The 24937-nt window shown below is 38.6% G+C and overlaps 1 long non-coding RNA gene across 1 annotated transcript; it reads right to left on the bottom strand.

The window, feature by feature from the left end:
* Window positions 1–758: 758 nt before the first annotated feature.
* Window positions 759–17357, bottom strand: LOC123621680. Its single transcript, XR_006729221.1, has 3 exons — window positions 17271–17357; window positions 1942–2030; window positions 759–804 (listed from the first exon to the last, which is right to left on the bottom strand). It is a non-coding gene; the product is annotated as an uncharacterized LOC123621680 (long non-coding RNA).
* Window positions 17358–24937: the final 7580 nt, after the last annotated feature.

Below are 24937 nucleotides of genomic sequence, written 5' to 3'. Positions count from 1 at the left end.
CATAGTAATAATCATTTATTTCTTCCCCAGGGAAGTCACAGACCTAGGTTAGAATTCTGACTCCATGACATATTAGCTCTATGACTTTGGTTAAGTAACACATTTTCAACATCTCAATTTTCTCATGTGTAAAATGGGACAATATTATACCTAACCTGGTAGTTGTAAGAATTAAACGAGTTAATGCACGTTAATCACTGATTTTACTGCCTTGTATATAGAAAGTGCTCAAAATATGGGTTTTCTTCAATTTTCAGTGAGGGTAGAGAAATTATTTTTTACAAAAACTAGGAAATTATTTCAAGGTTTTTGCTTAAATTTAAAATATCCCAGGGTATCTTATATTTGACACTCAGATAAATAAGTGAAACTAATCTTGCATATAAACACTTATTTATCTTCCCAGGATGAGAAATTATTTCTGCTTGGTGAATAAAATAGCAATTCTGACCAATTTTTTTAAAGCTTTGACCTCTTCAAGGGATGATATATTGGTTAAAATTATTTTAGGCTTGGAAGCTTCTTGGGGTTGTCTGTAAGGCTGAGTTGTGACAATAGATTCATTAAGCGACTCTAACTCCACCAATGGTTGGATGTCATATCAGGTTTTCCTCTAGGTAATCAATGTACCGATTGTGGGGGTCCAAATGCAACTGGCCTCTGTCCTGCTGAAGCAGCCGCTCCAGGGAAGTGTATCTTGCCTCTAAGGCAGACTCCTTTCAGGAATATCTGCTTGGTGTATTGACCACAGTCTGGGGCCGCCATCAGCCTTGCATGTTTCAAGATTCCACCTCATCTTTGTTCCTGCCAAGGAAAACTTTAATGTCAACAGGATAAACAAGCATATATTTTCACTGTAGACAAACTACATAGGAAATCGAATTATGAAAGAGTGGGAATGGAATTAGAATAATAGGACTATATGATTCAGATGTCAAATAGCATTGATTCTGATAGGGTGTCATAGTCACCTACACAATGAAGAGACAAAATAGCTACTCACTGAAGAGCACACCTCCCCTGGGGAGGGCTTAGAGTGCCCCCATGAAAGCTGTCCTTCCAACTACCCTGTCTCTGTGCTTCTGTGGACACAAAGTCATTTCTTCTGTTTGCCACTTTTCTTCTTTATGTAATAAGGAAATTTGGAAGCAAATGAATAGCCAAGAAATTTGGAAATATATCAACACCACACTATTTTATGTTTGTCTTATTGGACTGTCAGGCTAAACCACAAACCAGTCTAAGTAAGGCTGCTGTCTGAAGGGGATGGATGTCTCTTTCATTATTCTTTGTAAGAGGCGTTCAATATGCTGCCAAAGGAATTGGCCCTTAGGAAGGCTGGAGAATAACTGAAACAAGCAGAGTTACCTGGACCCCGACCACCAAGCCTGGGAAGGTTTGGAACAATTCTTGGGGGTGGTGGTGACAGAGTATATAGCACATGCTGTCCCAAAGACAGGCTGAGAGGGAGGCACAGGGCAGCTGGCCACAAGACAATAGGGTTGATCTATGTTTAGGAGGTCTAGCCTATGCTCCGTGTTACTCTTCTGTTAGATTTTCTCTATGACTTCGATGAAGCCTCATAATAAACAGTGTATTCTGGGGATATGGAGAAGATGCCAGAAAAAAAGGCACATACCCAAAACTATTAAATAATATAAAGGGGGAAATTAATCTTAATTGAAATAAGGAAGTAGTAACAGTGCCAAAGCCCAATATACAAAATGTCCCTGCCAAATACTGTGTCAAAATAAAGAGTGTTGTATAAAGTAGTGAATTAATTAATTAAGAATGATCACATTCCCAAGTGCTATTCTAGTGGGTATTTGAACAGAGACATACGATCTAGCAGAACTAAGGTCTATCCCATAGATATAGATACAGGGGGAGATCACAGTCAAGGAGGAATGAGCTTACCTATCATTTTTATTGTCTACTTACTGGATGCCTATCCACATCCACAGGAGAGTAAGAGGTGAAACGTGATGAGCCCATATCACGAATGCTAAAAATCATGAGAGACATGCCACCTACAAAAGAATGTAACCGGTCAGTAAAAGGTTATTTGTGGAAGGAAATCCAGACCAAAGTTGTGAATTAGCCCACCTCATGCCTCCCTGCCCTCCTCTGCCTTTGTCGCACCTGCTAATCTCTGTACTCCTTATTTTGCAGCAAACATTAGGCTCCATTCAAATATAAGCTCATAATCAGAAAAGAAACAGTATGAAACACATACAGAGAAACTGAAACAAAGAGGAAACAGAATATAAGCAAAGGGCACACAAAGAATAATCATACACAGAAACTTAAATTAATCAAGGAAGTGGAAGAGCTAAAATACCGTAATCTAAATAAAATTAGACATAACATTACAGGTCTTTAAAAAAAGAACTCAAAAGCTATCAAGTAAACTTGGCTAGCAAAATAATAAGAAAGAAATAGAAGTGAAAAATTTAAAAATATTACAGAAATGAAAGCCCTTTAAAAGCAACAAAAATGAACATGACTGGAAACAGGCTGGACCAGTGTGGACACGTCTGAGGAGAAAGCATCAGAGTGCATTGAAGATGCTATTCTGCAATCTTCCGGGAAGTATCAGGAAAGGGAGCTATGTCAAGGTGATTGTTTTATGCCCAATCTTTCAAACCATGAGTTTCTAAAACATTCAGAGAGAAAAAAAGCAGAGGAAATGATATTGCTAGGAGTTTCAGGGTGCTGGGTGTCAAGGCAGGTTAGAGACCAGCCTGGGTAAGTTGTAGAGACATGGGCCACTTACTGGGGCAGCCAGTGCGAGAGACTGCTCAGCCTATTCCAGAAACCATGAAGTTCTGGAAGCTGGGAGTGTTCTCTGGAAAATCTGCTTTGGAATGAAGTTGCTTTTAGAGATAAGAATTTCTGGAAAGGACCATTTAACGGAGAGCAGGAGAAATGGTATCAACACGTGTTGGATTTGGAAACATTGTTAGAAACGATGGCAGAAAGAAGAGTCCACCTTAGACAGAGGGAGACCAGTATGACCCCAGGGGACACTTCAGCCAAAGTGGCAGCTGCCATTTCAAGGAGACCTCTAGGTTCTTTCAATTATTCTAATACAAAAAGAGAGAGCAAAGAAATCAAGGCTCAAATCAGCCGGAAGAAGGAATCTGGAATGTCTGAGATAAGCACAGAAAGCAAAAGTGTAAATGATCGGAAAATATAAGAATGTAACACCAGATAATAGTACTGAGAATTGGTGGGTAAAGGGAATTAAACAGAAAATTTACTGATGGAAATAATATATTAATAGATGACATGAAAAATACATACAGTATTATATATAAATGTATGTACAACTATTATAGAGGGTTCACATGAGTACAAAGATTATTGCCAAGAAGAAAAACCATTCACAACATTGCCAAGGTTAAAGATGATCCAGGAATTTAAACTATCCTGAATATATAATCTCTAACACTTATTTCATGGGGATTGGGTGGCAACCCTAATAAAAAGCATGTTGTTGTACTCAGGGTCTGGATAGAGGGTCAGAAGTGGCCCTAAATTTAAAGTCATTCTACAATCAAAAACTGAGCCATCTTCTTAATTATTAGTAGATTTGAATGGGCTACAGCAATTATGTCGTTCAGGTTCAGGAGCCTACGTTTATCTTAGATGAGTGATTTTAAAGCTGGGATTTTCTAAAGGGCTGAAAAAGTTCAAGAAGAGGTGGATTTAATAGCAGTTACCTGCCTAGGCACAGGATATCCATGAAGTGGCTAGATTGAGGATAAACTCCAGTCTCTTTAGAGGTACTAGGTAGTGCTGCAGAAATATTATCCAGATGTTCTTCCTAAGGAGCCAGGCAAGAGGCAAACATTTCACCATAACCTGCCCTGTTCTCCTTACTCAGATCAAGAGAGCTGTGGTGCCTGATTAGAAAAACAGAAGGAGAACCGGAAGCACGGGGAAATTTTTCTTCCTGAGTGAATGTGGGCTACACTCAGGATAAGCAATATAAAAAGAGCAACAAGATCCCTTGGAGTCCAAACGTCCTGGACATCTTGTTAAAATGCAAATTCTGATCCAGAAGATCCAGGTAGGGCCTGAGATTCTGCATTTCAAACAAGCTCCCAGGTGATGCTCGTCCTGTTGTTCTGGGCACCTCATTCAAACAAGGCTTTGGAGAACTACCTAAAACTATTGCCCTGAGAATAACAATTTACAAAACCATCTCAAAATCAGTATACAGTGCCATGTGATCAAAATTCACTTCATTACTTGCTAAGGGAAGGGGTTCATAAAATTTGAGGAAGGTGGTATCAAACTCCTAAACCAAAGGAGAACAAAGAAATGGCAATTATCATCTAGCCTAAAAGTGTATCAATCAGAAAGTCCATCCTCAAATAATCTCAGGGGGCCCTGCTTTCTTCCACTGGAGTATCAGAAGTGCTAATTAATTTGAATAATATAAATATATTTCTCAAGTCTCCAGAGAAGCATAAACAATGGCTAAATTACTATTCTTGGGGTTTTCTTATCACCCAATATTTACTGAATGAATAAACTATAACCTGCCATGACTTAGGCCTGCTAGGTGGTAGAGATGCCAGTGGGATCAAGATAGAAACATTATTTTATAGAGAAGCCTTAGATGGACTAGGGAAAAAGAGCAGCAGTTTCTCTCTGCAGCCAAAGACAATTTTCCCTGGAGTCAGATGTATGAAGAAGTCCGGACGTGAAAGTGGATGAACAAGAGCTGCCCCGGGGCCACCTGGCAGTAGCCTGGGAGAGAAAGAAGGAGCACACCTGAAGTTTACTTGAGATTGAGTCTGGGCTTAGGAACCCGTGATCAATTCATCCCCGTATCTTACACTCATTTCTTTATACCTTTATACCCAAACCTTAAATAAAGCCTCATTAAATTTACAACATGATGTTGTAAATGCTGCATTGTGGGGAATTGGCCCAGGACCTGTGCAAAAATGATACTGACAAACAATGCTCCTCCTCTGTGAATGGGCATAGGACGGTAGGTGTAGCTGCCATTAGTTGTCAGTCATTAGTCGGCCCACTGTCCCATGAGGGATGGCCAAAAATGAGGAAACATCATGGCAGCAAATGAGGAGGCCAGTGCAGAAGAATCAGACGTGCACTGGCACACATATAAAGCAGCGTCCCGGGAAGCTCCCTTGCATGCCAAAAAGGTCTCTTTCAGGTGACCACATAACGCTTCATTCTGTCTGCACCAATATTCTAGTGTGATTCTCACAGAATGACCTGGTTTCCCTTATTTCCAAGTTCTTTGATGCACTTCGTTCTTCGTCCATGTATTCAGCACATTAAGTCCATATAATTAAATATTATCTTTCTGGAGTTCTGCAATTAAAGCATCGTGATCAAGAAATAGAGAATTTATAAAATATTAAATGTTCATTTCTCCTTATTCCTCTGTCCCCTGTCCCTCCTAATTTTCTCTGTCCCGTTTCCCCACACATTCACAACTTCATCTGCAGTGCAGAATGAGAGCACTATTTCATCCTCGGGGACAATCCTTCTCTGCCATATGCACCGCAGCAGCAATAATTCCAGCAGGACTTGTTTAAAACAACAGTATGTCATTGCGAGACAGGAGTTTCTCCAAAGGCTCTTTTAGGGTACAAAAGGCTCCTCCCCTGTTCTCTCTTCCCATTTTTCTTTTATAGTCAGCCCTCAGTATCCGCGGTTTATGAATATTCAGATTCAACCAATTGCAGATCAAAAATATTCGGAAAAAAACAATAAAAAGTAATAATACAACAATAAAAGTAACACAAATAAAAATACAGCATAACAACTATTTATGTGGCATTTACACTGTATTAGGGATTATAAGAAATCTAGAGATGATATAAGCCCATAGGAGGATGTGTGTAGGTGATATGCAAATACTACACCATTTTATACCAGAGACTGGAGCATCCTTGGGTTTTGGTATCGGTGGGGTTCCTGGAACCAATTTCCCACTAATATTATACTTAGGGATGACTGTAGTCACTTTTGTTGATATGCTGTGTGTCCCAAAGGGTCCTACTTATTCTAAACTTTGTAGAATAATTCTGAAAACTGAATTTGAGCCCATGGATAACTGAAACAGACCATAATGACACTAACTTTTGCCGTCCAAAAGTTTAGGAAAATCAGAGGAACTTAATTTGAGTGTAATAGTTTGAGTAGTAGTTTTTTTAATTTTGCAGTAATGGATTCTCTTAAATAATAAGCTCCCCTAGTGAATTTGAAACATGTATGAACATACCTTGAAATAATGTGACTATTGTGTAAAGAAGGAAATCAAATGCAATCATAACTATCAATTTACAGGGTGCAAATTTAACAGCCAATTTACTTCGTGGAGGTCGCATAGATGCGCATTGATGAAAGATATTATTAATACAACTGGTTAGCAAAAACAATATATATTGGAAATCCCGTATTGTCAGGCACTCTGTAATAACTGACAGATGCCATGTTGTACTTCTGAAATATGGAAATGTGATCTTCCCTTACCACAGGTGCATATATCATGTATAATATATAAATATATATGATGAAAGATATATATATCCTTTGGTGCAGATATGTATATATCATTTGGTACCTGTCTGCATTCATTTCTGTTGGATTGGTATTTCTAAGCCATAGAGGAATGTATATGTCCAGTTTTAGTAAATAAAAATTATTATCCAAAGAAATTGCCCCAATTTACAATTCCATCAATTGTGTGTGAAAATTCCAGTTACTCCACAGTTTAATCAACATTGGATCTCCCAGTGTTTTAATTTTAGTCTTTCTGATGAGTGTGTAGTGTTATTTCATAGTTTTTCTTTTTTTCTTTTTCTTTTTTTCTTTGAGACAGAGTCTCACTCTGTTACCCAGGTTAGAGTGCCGTGAAGTCAGCCTAGCTCACAGCAACCTCAAACTCCTGGGCTCAAACAATCCTCCTGCCTCAGCCTCCCGAGTAGCTGGGACTAAAGGCTTGTGCCACCATGCCCGGTTAATTTTTTCTATTTTTAGTAGAGACGGGTCTCGAACTCCTGAGCTCCAGCAGTCCTCCAGCCTCCACCTCCCAGAGTGCTAGGATTACAGGTGTGAGCCACTGTGCCTGGCCTATTTCATAGTTTTTAATTTTCCTTTCTTTAATGATTAATAATGTTGAGCACTTTCTCATATGTTTATTGTGAAAATGGATTCTTTTCCCCATTTTTCTATTTGGGTTGTCTATCTTTTTTTCTCAGTAATTTGTAGACATTGTTTATATATTCTGGATACAAGTAGTTTTTTGCTTTTATATATATAGCAAATATCTTCTTTATGGGTTAACATTTTACAGTGTTGGTAATGTGTTTTGATAAACAAATTGTATTCTTATTTATTAATCTTTTTTATGCTTACTGCTTTTTTTGTGTCATGTTTAAGAAATCTTCACCAACCCCAAGATCATGAATATATTCTTTTTTATTATCTTCCAGAAACTTTAATATCATCTTTGATATTTAAGCCTACAATCCTCCTAAGATTGATTTTTGGTTTGGGCAGGGTTTCTCAATTTTAGCACTATTGATATTTTGGGCAGGATAATTCGTTGCAGTGTGGAGACCATCCCGTGCATTGTAGGGGGTTTGGCAGCATCCCTAACCTGCACCCACTAGATACCAGTAGCACCCCACCCTCAGTCATGAAAATCCATAATGTCTACAGACATCACTGGATGTCCATAGAGCAGCAGGGCCAAAATTGTCCCTGTTGAGAACTACTGATTTATGATAATAAACGGGGACCAAGATGGTATTCAGCTGACCCAGCACCATTACAGGAATGACATTCTTTCTCCACACTCTGCTGTGTCACCAGTGTCACAAATCAAGAGATAATACATGATCAAAAGACTATAATATGTTCTTTCTAAACTCTTTATTCTATTCCATTGGTTTAAGAGTCAATCATTATGGCAGTATGACACTGTCTTATTATAAAGCTATGGTAATTAAGTCTTGGTATCTAGCAGTATATGTATCTCAGTTTTGTTGCTTGAATTTTTTCTTTTTTTACTATTCCTACATCCTTGCATTTTTATTTTAGAATCAATTTGTTAATTTCCATCAAAAAATAAAAATCTACTAGAATTTTGGATGGGATTACATTAAGTCTATAAATTAACTTGGAGAAAATTGACAACAATTAGTAACATTGAGTCTTCTAATTCTTTTTTTTTTTTTTTTCTTTTTTGAGACAGAGTCTTACTTTGTTGCCCGGGCTAGAGTGAGTGCCATGGCGTCAGCCTAGCTCACAGCAACCTCAAACTCCTGGGCTTAAGCGATCCTACTGCCTCAGCCTCCCGAGTAGCTGGGACTACAGGCATGTGCCACCATGCCCGGCTAATTTTTTTTTTCTATATATATTTTTAGTTCTCCAGATAATTTATTTCTATTTTTAGTAGAGACGAGGTCTTGCTCAGGCTGGTCTCAAACTCCTGACCTCGAGCGATCCACCCGCCTCGGCCTCCCAGAGGGCTAGGATTACAGGCGTGAGCCACCACGCCCGGCCGAGTCTTCTAATTCTTGACCATAATATATCCACTCATTTGATTAATTCTTTAATTTCTCTCAATACTGTTTTAGAGTTTCCAGTGTAGATTTTATACACATCATTCCTTAAATTAAATTCACAGTATTTGACTCTGTTGATGCCATTGAGCCTTTAGCAGTCCCTGTCTCACAAAGACATACAGTTACTTTAAACTCTTGCTGGAATTATTGCTGCTGTAGTAAAAACCAATTGGGAAAGTTTTACGCTTATTTATTTTCTAAGGATTTTATGTAAAATTCATCTTATTTATTCTGTAAATGTTTGAAAGAATTTGCTGGCAAAGTCATCTTGCCCTGGCATTTCTTTGTGAAAATGTGTTTATTGTAGATTTAATAGTTTAATTTAATAGGACTGCTTAGCTTTTCTATTTCTTCTTACCCAGGTTTATTAAGTTGTATTTCTCAAAAAGATTTGTTGATTTTATCTGAATCCTCAAATTCGTTAGTTTAAACCTATTTCTTAATATGTTTTTATCTTCTAATATCTGAGGAATCTGAAGTGATAGCTGCAGTCATATTGATAGCTTGTGTTTATTCTCTCTCTCATTCATTTTTTTTCCCCTATCAATCAGTTATGCTAGGATTTTATCAGTTTTATTAGTCTTTCAAATACCCAACTTTTTGCTTCTTTGTTTTCTCTATTTGTACATTTGTTTTCTGTTCTGTCACCTTTATTCTTTCCTTATTATTTCTTTTTGCTTTATTTCCTAATCTTATGTTACTTTCTTGAAATAGGTGCTTAGATCATTGATTCACAACCTTTCTTCTTTTTTAATATACGTATTCAAGACTAAAAGTTCCCCTAACAGCACAGCTTTAGCTGCAACCCAGAAGTTTTAATATATTATGTCTTTAGTATCATTAAGTTAAAAATATTTTCTAATTTCCACTGTAAGTATTTACTTGTGAATTATGAAAGGGAATTTCTTAATTTGTAAATAACTAGAGATTTTATCATCTCTTTGTTATGGATTTTAATCTTAAATTGGCTCTACTCATAGAATCCAAAGATTCCTTGATCTTTGGTGGGGGATTGGTTCCAGGACTGCCCAGACTCCAAAATCCATGAATGTACAAGTCCCTGTTATTGCATATAAACCATGTACATCCTCCCATATAGTAATACCTCAAATCATCACTAGATTACTCATAATACCTAATATAATGTAAATTCTATGTAAATAGTTGTATTGTTTAGGGAATAATGAAAAGAAAAAAAATTATGTATGTGCTCCATACTGATGCAATTTTTAAATATTTTTGACCTGCCATTGGTTGAATCCACAGATACAAAACCCATGCATACAGAGGGCCAGCTCTATATTCTATATGTTTTCAAACCTTTCAATTCAATTGAAGTTTGCTTTATGGCCCAATATATGTTTAGTTTTGCTAACCATTCTACATGCATTTAAAAGAATGTACATTCTGCAGTTGCTTTGAGCAGCATTCTAAATGTCAATTAAGACTTAACTGTGTTGTTCAAATTTTCTATATCTTTACTAAGTTTTTGATGCTTATTATCTCTGCCATATCTGAACCTATCACTATTATTATGGATTTGTCAATGTCTCCTTTTAATTCTGTCAAACAGGCTTTACATAGTTTGAGGATTTGCTTTTTGATTCATACAAACTTGAAACTGCTACATCTTCTGGATGAGTTGATCTGCAGACCATGATAGTCTCGCTAGTGTTTTTACCTTGAAGTCTACTTTGTCTGACATTCACATAGCCACTCCAGCTTTTTTCTTTTTCTTTTTTGGTTAACTTTGTTATGTTATAATCACAGTTACTTTTAAGTCCATAGCCTGTATTTCCATGATCTGACTCACCTGTTGGTTTCTTTCTAATTTGGTGATTGTTTTCTCTTGGTTTTCTGCAACTTAGTATTTTCTTCTGGTATTTTTCTTTCTAGTAGTTTGTTGTTAAATGCCAGACATTGTGCATGATGAGCTCAGGGCTCTGAATTATATTATCTTCCTTCAGAGATGATTTAATTTTGCTTCTGACAAATAGAATAATCCAGTGTAGATGGAGGTGAATTAAAGCTAATTTTTGGCTTTTATGAGAACTAATTTTTTTCCACCTTTACTGGTAGAATATAGACTTTATGGGTCTCAACTGCAAGTCTGGCATGTTTTCTAAGTTGGCCTTGAATTTTAATTTTTTCCTCAAGACCACTTGATTGCTGAAAATTTACTTGCTCCCCAGCCCCTTGACTAAAGGTTTCTTTTTGGCTTTCTCAACCTCATAGGTGATGCTCACAAATTGGCAAATGTCACTTCTTTTAGGACCTGGACTTCAAATTCTGGCTCCCTTTATAACCCTGAACTCCAATTTTTATTTCCCTAGCATGGTAAAACTAGCACAGAACTCTGTTCAGCTTCTCAGCTCTCAAATCCACCCCACGTATGAATGGGGAGATGCTTTGACAGCAAATATGGAACAAAATAACTGAGATGACCTCAGTGCACTTGCCTCTCCTTGAACTCATGGTCCCTTAAGTATTGAGGTAGCTAACCCTAACCCTAACCCAATTAGAGTTAATGCATCCAATTAGAGATTTTTAAGCGCTTTTCAGCTTTTTTACTTGTCCTTGGCAGTCTGTCATAACCAGAAGAAGAAACACCATTCACACACTGCTAAAGTAACATTCCTTTAGAAAATTCCAGTCTCCTTTATGCTAAGATGAATAGAAAAGATAAAAGGATTGGTTTTTCTCAATAGTATTGCAGAATATTCTCAAGTCTGGCCAAGGTGCTGAAAATTTTGTTTCAAATAAGGAAACCCTAAAAGGAAACTTAAGAGAAACCACAGTGTCAATGTTACAGCCATCTCTCTCCATCTGGAGATTTTTCCTTTTAGAGCATGAGTATTAGGAAACATGTAACTAGCACATACTTCCTCTAATTTTATAGGTATTGTTGCCAAGGACTGAAATAGGCAATCCTGTGACCATCCACCTTAGGCAGATGTCATAAATTAGATATGTAATGATTGGAAGGTATATAGATATAGCGTTGTGAAGAATACCTTGTTCAGGGATACTTTGCACAAAACAAAAAGGCTTATGATTCCAAGAATGGTTCTTCAACCTGCCTTTCTCCATGTCTTATCTCTGCCTGGAGTACTCCTTTCACATCAATATGACTACTTACCCTATCTGCCCCATGGCAGGGTCCAGCTCAAATGTAAACGCTACAGCTTCCTGGCTCTTCAGAACCTCTAATTCATGTTTCCTGTACCACATTTAATGGAAGTTACAATACCTGTCTTACTAGCGTTGTATTTGTTAATGAATGTTTTCTCCCATTCAGAATTAAAACTCATTGAAAGCAGAGACTGAAATGTTTCATCCTTATTTCCTCTTATGCATTTTGTGTCCATAAATAGTTGGCAAAATAACTATGTTGAATAGCCTAACTCTAATGAAGGTCACATAGCGTTCTATGTCAATCAAAGTACAAGAATAATTTTCCCCACTTGTAGCTGTGGATAGCTCAATATACCGGAATGCAAAAGACACATAATCAAAATAAAGGTAAAGTATAATCACATTACAATTGGGGGAGGGGAGTGTATTTTGTTATAAACTAAACATTACCCTTTTCAGCTAATTATGGAAAGCCAATTGTTGATCATTACTTCCAACAAATTCATGTTTCATTCGTAATTAGCTGTGTTTGTTTGCATAAAAACAATGCAAGTAAAATCAACAAATGTGTGAGTTCCTACAATCCAAGACACTGTGTTGTATATTCTGAGAACCACAAAGAAGTATAATATATTAACCCTGCCTTCAAGAGGGAAAATGCTGAGACATAAGAGAGTAACACATTAAAAATTAAAAATATTGATAAAAGAATTTTAAAAACCACAATTGAAGAGATGTAACCAAGCAACACATAATTAATTATCTAATGCGTAGTAGAGGCAATTGTTGCTTAAGGAATTTGGCACAGGGTGAAAACTGCAGAGGGGGCCGTGGAGGACAGGGAAGCTACTTACAGAACATTTGTGTGTGGTGGGAAAAGAGCAGAAATCCAGCCCCAGCACATTCACCGATACCTCTGTCCCAAAGCAGGCCTGCTTCAGACCAGAGAGGAGAGGCTTTTTCATGATTAACACAAAGACATCATACGTGCCAGAAGACTTTAGCTGAGTGGAATTTGCCAGAAGGTATAGGATTTGAACAAAGTCTTGGAGAAGTAGTGTAATTTTCTGCAATTTTCCAGAGGAGAAGTATTAAAGGTATGTTTGTGGACTACTAGTGTGGGAGAGATAAGTGTTTAGCAGGGTGAATATTCTGAAATAAGGAAATAATATGGGGGAGACATTGTATAAATGTGCGTATACATGAATAGTCTTAAACTCCAGGCTAAAGAGTATAGAATTTCTTGTACCAATATTTAGAGCTAACAAAGGTTCTGGAGCAGGTTACAAGTGATTAACGTCTTGGTGCCATTTGTCCAATGCAGTGTATGAAATGAATGGAGAAGTGAGAGGCAATTGTCAGGACGTCTCACTGGGGAGCCATTACAATTGTCCAGGTATGATCTGAGAAGGATCTGGGACAATCACAACTGGGATAGAAATATATATGCAAGAAAAAATGCAAAACAATTAGAAGACTAAGAGAAATAAAAAATTCTGGGGCAGAAAGAGTTTTATTTTATAATTAATGCATTTTGGTTATTAGAGGAAATATTTCTTCTTAAGTAAGTTTAACATTCTTTTCCCAATTTTGAATTAATATATTCAGTGGGTTTCTTTTTTTAGTAGAATGAAGACAAAATTTCACCAGCCGCTGAAAAAAATTCTTCAAAAAATTATATTTACTTGAGACTAAAGTGATAAGGTTCCACAGCATCACAGGATGGTTAAAAGCATGGCCTCTGGAGCCAGACTTCTTATGTTTGAATTACAGCTCATCACTTACTAGTTATATAACCTTGAACAAGTTACTTTATTTTCCTGTACCTAAATTTCATCATTTATAAAATAGAGGCAACAATAGGGTCACCCCACAGAATTATTGTCAGGAATGCAACAGTGCCCCGCACAGTGTGTTACTTTCTGTTGTTGAGGTTATTCTTATTCTTATTATTTCTTGTGTTTCTCAGGCCATATCAGCCTATAGCTAAGAAAAATGGCCATAAAGCTACAAAATAGTATTTCTGACTCCATCATCACCCATTTTCTAGGAATTTCAACCCCCCTTCTCAAGTTGCCAAATAATTCTGGAAATTATTAGTTTCTCTGTCTTTGAGCTAGTAAGATGTCCAGTCCTCACCCTTTCTCAAAGGTTTATAGTGGCATTACCTCCACGGGTTTCAGCGCTGCCTATCAGAAACTGTCATTGCTACCACTGATGCCCACATACATGACAGTGTTCCCAGTGCCCAGTTTTGAGGGCTCTACAAGGACACTGTGGACACTGTGCCATTATTAGTGCCACCACTGCCAACCCTACCTGTACTGCTCTCTCTAGCACAGCCACTTCTAGGGCAGCACAACAACACCATGGCCACTGGTATCAATGCTGTTTATACCTTGTGTTCTTATTATTCCTTAGAGATGGAGAAATCATTCTTTTTACTTTTACTTGGTATTGTTTTTCCATGTTCCCCCACCCTAAAGACCCCCGTTTAAGTCCCAATAACCAGCCTCTGGACTCTTCATTTAACAAGCACCATGCCATACTTAGAATGTCCCCTTCCACTTGAAATTTACTTTTTACCCTTAAACCTCCTTAGGAGAAGGTGTTTCCTAAAAGGTTACTTTCTCCTGGAGGGCAATAGCCTGACTTCCGGCAACTCTACCTCCAGAAGCGTGTCAAAATGCTAGTAAATATAACATGGGCTCAAGTTGCGACTCTTTTGTCCACTTGGTTCCAAAAAAAAAAAAATCCAGACCACATAGAAAGCCTACCTTTAAAAAAATAAAATCCATAAAAACAAATATTAATGTGAGCGGCTACTTTTGCCTACAACAGAAAGCTAGGCAATAATGAACAACAACAAAAAAAAAAAAAAAGAGAGAGAGAGAGAAAGAGGAAGAGTGGAGTCATTAGAGAAATAAAGAAACAAAAGTAGTCAATATGATGCAATTTCAATCCCCTGACAATGACTGATAGATCACAGGAACAAAATCAGATGGATGCCTTCCTCTGAGTGCATTGCAAAAACGGTCCCTCACACAGCTTGTGAAGCAGGCAACAGGACCAGGGGCTATTCTGGACTTAGTCCAAGGAAATGAAAGTAGGTGAAATGAATACTGTAACATAGAAGCTAATAAACCCCTAGGGGAAAGTTATCATAATATCACCAGATTGAAACACACTTCTGAGAATATTTGTGAATGGTAATAGAAGTATAAAAATATTGGAAATGTGGAATGAGTTAAAAAAAAAAAGTTGATTGGAATCAACTGTTGTGCGCTATAATGGAAAGGTATACAGTGCTAAAAGAGAACATACGACATTCGCTATCCTGAAATTCAATTCTAATAACAGAAGTCAATGTAGTCTCATAAAAATGTAGTAATCGAAATCAAAAACAATTTCCTTATTTAAAAATACTATCAGCTTTGATATGGGGTTAGATTCTGGAGATTAAAAAGAATGAAAGAAGTCACAAGCAAGCTTTTAAAATGTGCTTAAAATGTAGTTTCCAAGGAAGCTATATGGAATTGCAGCAAGAGCAGGGATTTTGGAGTCTGACTGGTCTAGCTTCATGGTGCTAAGCAAGTCACTTACCTCATTGCTGCCTCTACACAAAGGGCACAGAAATGCCTACTTTAGCAGAATTATTGTTCACAGTATGTCATATCAGTTAAGAGAAAGCATCTGCAGCACAGGGTAGGTGCTCGGTAAATGTCACCCCCATTCCTTTTATCCTGTGTCCTTTCCTCAGCCAACAGGGCACCAGACATTACCTCTCCCTTTTCATGTTCTTCTTTCTTCCAGAAAGATATTAGTATTCCTTTGCCAGGTCAACTCATAAGGTCTGGTGGGGCTGGGGGGAAAGGATGGACGTATAGAAATGGCCTTGAAAGATCTTAAGAGAATAAAACACGTAAATGAACCACATTATAGCAAATGCTTTTTATCCAGCCAGTGAACATGGACACAGCTTGGGGCAGCTCTAAAATACGAAAGAACTATGGAAGATCCACTGAACATTGACATGATTTTCAGTATATAATGGAAGAAATGTGGACATTAGATGAATGCTATGGTTTGAATGTCCCCACCAAAACTCATGTGGAAATTTATTAATAATTATCATTGTAACGGTATTAAAAGGTGGTACCCTTAAGAGGTGATGATTCCATGAGGGGTACAATCTCATGAATGGATTAATGCTCTTATTCTTCTCTATCTCAGGTGGTCCCTCACTTGCCACGTGATGCCTTCCACCACATTCTAATGCAGCAAGAAGGGCCTCACCAGTCCTTGCTCTTGGACTTCCCAACTTCCAGACCCATGAGCCAAATAAATCTCTTTTAAAATTATTCAGTCTGAAGTTATAGCAGCAGAAAATAAACTAAGTCAACAAGTACGACCAAATGATTGTCTATGTCTCTTTCAACCCTTTTCTTCTGATTCCAGCCAGACTACTATGTTTTCATTAATCTCGTTCCCAAGGAGGAGGGCCTGGTGAGCCATGGCAGCCTCCCCTGAGCTGCACCCCTTAAAAGGTAGGCAGTGTGCCCACAGGTACACAGAGGTGGTACACAGACGTAGCTCCCCAAGACCACCCAAATTGTACAGTTTTAATGTGAGAGCTCTGTCCAGACTTAGACAACAAAATCTAGAGAAACCTTTATATCTTCTGTTTTGATCAAGCTCAGCTTATAAGGTATAATCAAAATGTAATTTTTATTTTGATCTTCCCTCTTTCTTGAAAATGTACTCAATAGGAGAAGTTTTCCCCCTGCCATTAAATGCACCCTTCAACAGACTTCTTTACTTCTGCATGTTACTGTTTATAATAGATGTGTATGTTCAAAACAGTCTCAAATAAATGGATGCCCATCTCTAGTAATAGTGAAGTTCTGAACTTAATTTAGAGTTAAATCCTCTCTGGTCCGTCAGGTGCTTCAGTTTCAGGAGAGCTTCCTGCCACCCAAAGGGCAGTCCGCCTTTCTTCTTTGTCCAACCTCACACTTCTACTGCTTGTATTCTACTCATTAGCCATGGTTTCTAACCCCTCCTGGACTGAAGCACAGATAGCCGGCAGCAGAAAGGCAGGTAGGCAAGTTTCCTAGGTCAATTCCTGTTGTTATGTTTGTATTGCTGACTTTATGCTCTCTGGGCCTGGAAGATGTTTAAGCTGACTCTTTCTTACGTGTTGGTTTTAGTGGCTACATTTGGTGAGTCCCTCCTGGTCCCCTCCACCTACATCTCTAGTTTGTACTTCTCCTTGGGCAATCCCACCCTCACCCGCACTCCCTGCCTTAACCCCTGGTTCTCAGATGGCCCATTCTATACAGACTTTTCTCTGCTGGAGTGCCATTGCCTCTTCCAGACCAGCTTTTTTGCCAGGACATAACTGGCTTCAGGCCTATAGTCCTACATCAGATTCCTCTCTGGCACCTGAGGTTTTGCTTCTCAGGATTTCTAAAAAAAGAAAGTAGTTACTTTCCGAATACAGCAGCAACTCACCTCTACTCAGCTGACAAAGCAGCAGCCCTCCAACACGTCTCTCCTGCTCTTCAAATTTCTGGGCTGAAGTCAGACTCAGTCCACTCTGGGCACAAGCCCAGAGGAGGCACGGCAAGCTCTTCAAGCAGCCTTTGAAGTTCTCCCTCTCTCTATTTGAGTTAGGACAGGTATGTCCCCAGCCCCCCTCCCTCTCAATGAAGGAGGAGGTTTCCAGTGCAGCTTTCCCGGGGGGAACGGTCCTCAAAAGTGCTCTCCCTTTCTGCTCTCTTAATTCTTTTATATCCTCCACTTTGATCAGTATTCTTCTAGTATCCAGTCCTAGAGTTGTGAAACCAACTCCTGCTTTTAAAAATGTATATTTTGATGCAGATCCTCACTCTGATGTGCAATATCTGTTGTATCATGAAACCTTGCTCAAAACTTAAATTTTAACATATTATTACATATATATATGTATATATATGTATATACATATATATATATATATCTCCAAGGAAAAAACAAACCCTGGCTGGAGGAAATCATCTACCACTTTAGTATTGGGGAAATATTGCATCAAGGCACAGGAGGCTACCTAAACTATTGACCCTGCCATGTATTCATTCATTCATTCATTCATTCATATTCATCAATATTAATTGAACATGTATCACGTGCAGGCATCGTGCTAGGCTCTGAGACCCCAATAGTGAATGAAAAGAGTTATGGTCCCTGAAAATGGACTGCATAATCTACAAGAAAAGCATCTGTCCTCATTTTCTTTTGCCTTCCTTATTTTTCAAATAGCGACTTTATTAAGCTCTTGCACTCTTGGTTCAAAGGTGAAAACACACCACTTTCTTCAATGTCAGCCTGTACAAGGCAATTAAGCCAACATATATATGAGACAGCTGGTTCTTGCCAAAAAGTAACCAGAGTATATGATATGAGATTGTTACCTAAAGTCCTTGCCAAGGTTTTGTGTTATTGAAACCTGAAAGTTCACTTAATCAGAAGTACTTCTTGGTAGAGCAGCATGGGTCAGTAGGTGAAGCAATGGCATGGAAAGGACTCTGGGAACATGAATTTTAATTTGGTTCTGCCACTGCCTGCAACCTTGATCAAGTCCGCAGACTTGTATCTCAGTTTCCCTGCTTTAAAACAGGAGGGCACTTAGGATAAAATTGGTTGTGTGTTTTCATGCTGTCTTCTTTACACCTAGAAAAGACAAGTTATCACCATAATGTCTGTTTTGTGTACATTGAAACTGAGCTACCAAAAAAAAAATCAAAGGATGTTTCTATATTCATATAGTGAATGAGAAGCCATCCAAAAGTTAGAACTGAAGATCTGTAACTCCCTAATTTCTTATCTTGGTAAAATTCTTGGTGGTGTTAAATATGAATTCAGGTTTTAGTGCTTCAGTTTCCATCTCCCTGCTACTATCTTTCACAGAACAGCTCTATTCTCATTCCTTCCCATCTGCAGTGAAATATATATATATATTTTTACATATACACACATACACGTGCTGCCTTTTCGAAGCCATATTTTTTGCCATGTGGCTTAAGGATGATACAGCTAAGTGAAGCAAAACATGTGTTGAGGCCCTACTCTGAGTCAGACACTGTGCTAGGTGCTAAGTGTCCAAAACAATATAATCACTCAGGGCTCAGTCATTGAGGGCTTAATAAATATATGCTAAGTGATTCATTTTTGTTTTTGGATCACTTTGGATTTTTGTTTTAATTCTCAAAGCAACCCTTATGGGTTAACAAACTTTACAGAGGACAAAACAATCATTCAGAGTGGTTAAACATCTTTTCCAAGATCACACAGCGAGGAAATGAAGGAAGCAGAAATTTTACCCAAACCTTCTAACGCCAGAGTCCATATTCTTAACCACTAACTTACTCTGCCTTCCAAAGATGAATAAGATTAGATAGAACCTCCTGTGAAGAGGTTCACGGATGAATGGAGAAGAAAGATTCATAAATAACTGCTATGGAAGTATAGAGAAATGCGCAATTAAATTCGTGCAGGGCTGGAGCAAATGAGTATGGCAGAAAGTGTCGCAGAGGAGATGACACATGAACTTGAAGGAAAGAAGTGAAGGATTGGAGATAGGCATTCAAAGGCAACAGCATGGGGTGAAAATACCGTAAATCTGTAAGATGTGTTGGGGAAGGAAATTTGAGAAGGCAGACTCAGTCCACTCCGGGCACAAACCCAGAGGAGGCATGGCAAGCTCTTCAAGCAGTCTTTGAAGTTGTCCCTCACTCTGTTTGCATAAGGGCAGTGATGTCCCAGCCCTCCTCCCTCCCAGTGGAAGAGGAGGCTCCCAATGCAGGTTTCCCATAGAAATGGTCCTCAAAAGTGCTCTCCCTTCGGTCTGACTTCAGCCCAGGAAACTGAAGAGCAGGAGAGATGTGTTGAAGAGCTGCTTCAGCAGCTGAGCACACTCTGAGATTGTGGCTGGAGCGTGGCACAGCTGGCTCCTTCTTTCCTAGGCTTTTCAGGGCTGCACAGAACCTGAAAGCAGACAAGATTTCTCACTGCTCTGCCTCCCTACCTGACGCCCGTGGGGTAGGGAGAATCTACAACTGCAAAGCTATTACCCACTCCACATCCACCACTGAGGAAATGCCCCATGACCAGGTCACCACAGCTCCACTGTCCCCCAGCTTAAACCATAAAATTCTGAGATAACCTTAGTTTATCTACAGATGAAGAAATTTTATCTAATTGTGGAACAAGCCAAAGACGATGTTAGCTTTTAGGACAATGGCCTCCTTGTCCACGGGCATTTAAGTTGACCCCACACTCCATGTGACACTAGCATACAGGCAGCACAAATGAGCTAGGGTTCAGAAATGGGTGTGGAGAACGCTACTGAAGCCCAGGCAGCAGGAGTAGGTAGCAAGAATCAGAACACAAGCACATGTAGAAAAAGAGAAAATTCCTTTCAGAAACTTCTCAAGAGCCTATAATAATCCAGGCTCAGGTCTAGGCCAGAAAGTAGGAATTTGTCTTTTATGTGACGTTACTTTAGCATTTTTAGTAGTGTGTTATGAAAACCCAATGTGAAGAGGGAAGAAAACTGATTTTTTTTTCTTCATAATGGTATCTATTAGTTTCTGCCTCAGTCTTCTACTAATAGCAACTCATGGGGAGTAGTTAAAATAAGAATTAAGTTGAAATACATTCTGGACAATTCCACAATTGAGCATCCACTTGGTTTAATTCCCAACCACATATGTTGTTCCCATATGTACAAGCAAAAATGTTATTAACTTGATTCCCATATAGGAAATTCAAAGAGTCATATAGGAACTAATTTTTGCATGGTTTGGGGATAGTGATAATGTAAAATATTTGCTCCATGATGACTCATACTTAGCACAAGACAGAGAAGGATTTATATTTGCTCTCCCTAGACACCCAGTTTGCTGGTGTTTGAATCTATGTTACTAGGTGGACATCTCTGAGTGTATGCTTAGAAATATTTTCTGTAGAATTTTTATTTTCTTATGAGCTTGTGCTATTGCTGTCTATAGGCCCATTAAACAAAACAAGCAAAGAAAAAAATTGACTGACTGGGTTTTTAAAAAAAAATCAATGGTAATAGAAGATGTTGACTTTATACATTAAATAAAAATATTAATATATTACTTGCATTCTGAAAGGGAAAAATGTTTGGATAAAGTTCCTCAATAAAAAATCCAAGTTTGTAATGATGATGATGATGATGATGTCTACAACTAATAATTTTGCATCTATTATTTTTATATGATGAATATTTTGAACTCTAAGATGGGCATTATCATCCTTATTCTACACTTGAAGAAACTATGTCTTTTGAGATTAAGTACCTTACACAGGTTCACAGAGCTTATAAGAGCATTACATGGACGCAAACTCAAATCAACAAATGCTAAACCCTGGGTTTCAGTACCATATTTTACTGCCTAAAAATAAAGTGGCAGATTTAATCCCTAAGGAATATATAAACTCAGAAGTCCAGATTTGCAAACAGCTTGCAAATGCTGTATTTTAATGTTCTCACGGAATATCTAATTCTCTGCCCTATCCTTCATCTAATCCAAAAATCGTCCACTTGTGGACTCAAATAGACATGCCCATCCCTGCAACCAGCTCTGGCCCTAGTTCAGAGCCATGCGAAGGGCTGAGAGCCACAGAACCACTCAGCATCAAATTCACGCTTTCTGTTGACACCCTAGGCTTGCTATTCAGGCCTTTTGAATGGCTCCTAATCTCCTGTGGTTGAAGGGTTTTGACCCGGACTCATGACCCCATGTTTCAAAAAAACTCTTATTCACCCCCTGACCTTGTGTGTTCCGGAATCCTAACCTCAGTAGCTGATCCCTGCGGCCTGTCTCCCTGGATTCTGTACCTCGTACTTTCTAATCTCTCCCTCAGCTGACCTCTCTGGAATTAATCAATGATCCACCTGCCAGTACCTTTTGTGCCTAACCAACCAACTCCCAGTCCTGGCCCCTCTGGCTTTATCTCTGGTTTATTGTCTCCCAACCCCTGTTAGAACATGCTTTGAAGAAATGGTTTGATTTTCAAAGATCCAAAATCAGTTTGAAGCTTTATAAAACATGACCCTTGAAAGGAAGCCTCTGTATAAAACTCCAAAACTGAAGACATTAGCATGCTAATTACATGTCAACAGACCAGGAGTCAAAAGAAGAAGGTGAGCAGGAGGGAGTGTAGATCTCAAGGAGCTTTTGTATTTTCAAAAGCATAGTTACCTATGTCTGGCTTATCTCTCCTACTAAATTATGATCTCCTTGAAGGCAAAGATTTGAACTTCATTCCATTTTACACTCACACAATGTTTTACACTAGTCACGTGGTTCAGGTATATTTACCAAAGGGGAAAAAAAAATCCTTCAAGGTGTATCTGAACAGATTAAAGTGAATTACATACAATTCAAGGGAAAATCAAAAGAGAGCAAAACATTCTGCTTCTAATATACATTTGGGAACCAGTGGAAAATAATACTGAGACTTTGAAAATGAAGAAGGTGGCTGTGAGGATTTCAAAGTGGGCTGCCTTCCTTCTGCGTGAACAGAGGGACCCCACAACCGAACAAAGAGCTGTGGGCTGTGTTCTGTCCCGGAGCCCCCACACGTCTGCATTAGCGAGGTGAGCGCTCAGAGGGGGGACTTGAAAGAAGACTTGCATTGTTCGTGGAGCCTCTCAAGCATGGCAAGGGTGGAATTCCATCTGTTCAGTTCAGTTCGGTTCAGTGAGCCGGTTCACTTGTAATGGTTCACTGAGTTGTGACACCTAGTAGAAATTACAACCAATGTTTTTAAAAACCTGTATGTTATCATTTATGAAACTGTGTGGCTTGATCACTTTAAAGTTTCAACTCCTTGTGTTTCTGATCTGTTTCCAGGATATCTCTCTCCCGTGGTTTAAAAAAAAAAATAAGGTGAAAAAAGAACATTAAAAATGCCACTGAAAAAGAGGAATATATTTGTTGAGCTCTGTTTCGCACACTGGCTTAATGTGTGCATGATTTCAGGCAAACACAGGAAGTTACAAAGCTTTCACTCAGGGTTCACATTCACTTTGCCTCCTAACCTTGAGCTCTAGACCAGCAGAAAGAGCTACAAATGCCTAACAGTCTTTGCAGCAGCTTAGCAGATTCTCTACCTTGAGGAACAGGTAGAATTCCACTCTATTCGCTTGAATGACTTGCTGAACAATACCAAGTTATTAAGTTTTTCAGGCCCGAGAAGGTGATGGGGGAGGGCGCTCCATCTGATATCTGCCCAGTGGCGTCTTACGAAAGGTCTGTGTGCTCGCCGGGACCTTTGCAGGAGGCCAAGTACTGAGCAGCAATGATTACGATCTCAGTCAGATCATCATTTGCACTTACCTCGAGGAGAAACAAAGTGGTACAACGCGACAATGATACAAAGTGATGGAGGCTTATTTGCAGCGCACTTTGCAAACTGCACAGTGGGCGTGATGAAGGAGGACCTTTGTATGAAGTTCAACGAATAACAGAAGACATTCCCGCTACATTTTGAGTAACCTGCCAGATCTATTTCCCAAAGGCTAAAGGAAGCATACAACCTATTGAGAAGGAAAAAAAGAGAGAGAGGAATGCCGAAGGAGGATACCCACTGCATGCACTGGAGATCTGAAAAGAATGAAAGTAAATCTCTAAAGCAGAAATCTAAGGGACATGCAAACAGGCTGAGCCCATCAGGCACCAAGCCCAGTTGGTTGTGCCTCCATCATTATATACGACTGATGTTTTTGTCTCGTCTCATATCATATGCCCAGTTCACTCCAAAAAGTAGCTCCAGTATTTTCATCTGATCATTGCTCAGAAAAGGAAAAGTAGATAATGCACAACAGAAAGGCTTTCCCTGGGTCTCAACAGTAAAGAGTTTCCTATTGGAAATATCATTTTTTTAAGTAAAAGGATCTTGATTTATTTGCCAACAAAGGAAAGAAAATAATTCACAATAGAGAGCTCATTTAAATGATACTTTTGCTATTTTTTTTACTTCCTATAGATCTCTGGGATTACCATATTTATTCTTGAGTTTATTAATCATTTACCATACTACTCATCCTGAGACTGTTCCTTTGAACTGTATCCTTGCCTTTCTTCAACATCACTCCAGGTATCATCACAGCTACATTAAAGGGGGTGGGGTAAGATATGTTTGCTGCACGTAAACAATCTGATGTGTGCTTTGCTTTTTTAATGTCTACTCATATGTCGGGGAAAATTCCCTCCTCTGGATTTTTTGGCTGTTGCTTGCCGAACGTTTTTGTCTTGGCTGTGTCCATTTGCATTTGTCTCAGGCTCTAACTCTCTTAACTAGTCTCAACTAGTTTCATGCTTTGCATGAAAATCACTCCAACAAAAACAGTAAGCACTAGAAAAAATATATACTGTAATGAGGCCTGAATGTTTATTAATATCTATAATAAAAACATGCTTTCTCTCTAGAAATGAATATGGAAATAAAAGGAGAAAACTGACATACATACTAAAAAATAATAATAAGTTGCTTTGGAGGACTCTCTGGAAAGTAGTTATTTACGCAGCTGTGGGTTAAATCTTTGTTTGACTGTTGCAGAAACTAACCTGGGTGGCATGTAGAAAATCACAGCACGATTAAAGATTGCTGGCATGCTTGACTGGAAAAAAAAAAAAAAGAGGAAGGTCAAGGCTCACTAACTTCTTGGAATTTCTGGAAGACACAACTGACCGTGGAGACCAGAATAGAATGAACACTCTATTCTTTGAATTTGTTGTTGTTGTTGTTAAGAAAACTTTTGATAATGGTCTGTGTTAAATACTATGAAAAGTTTTTAACTGGGTAAACTCATTAAGATGTAGGGAAGAGGTTAGAAAATGTCCAATTGTTTCCTGGAAAATGAGTCCATTTTCCCATCCAAAAGGTAACAAATGTCAAAATGCATGTGTGCAAACTTCTAAAATAGAAAAAGAAAATAGGCACTTAATGGGACACCTCCTGTGTCCTAGGCATGTCACAGGCTTACTCTCATTGCATCTTCACTCAGCCCTGCAAGGTGGATGCGATTGTCCTCATTTACTACTTGAGGAGGCTGATGCTCAATGAGATTAAGTAGATTGCCTGAAGTCACCCAGCTGGTAAGTGAG

The sequence above is a fragment of the Lemur catta genome, chromosome 16 (assembly GCF_020740605.2).
Source record: "Lemur catta isolate mLemCat1 chromosome 16, mLemCat1.pri, whole genome shotgun sequence".
Classification (NCBI taxonomy): Eukaryota; Metazoa; Chordata; class Mammalia; order Primates; family Lemuridae; genus Lemur; species Lemur catta.
This window is presented reverse-complemented; position numbering and strand designations above follow the sequence as displayed.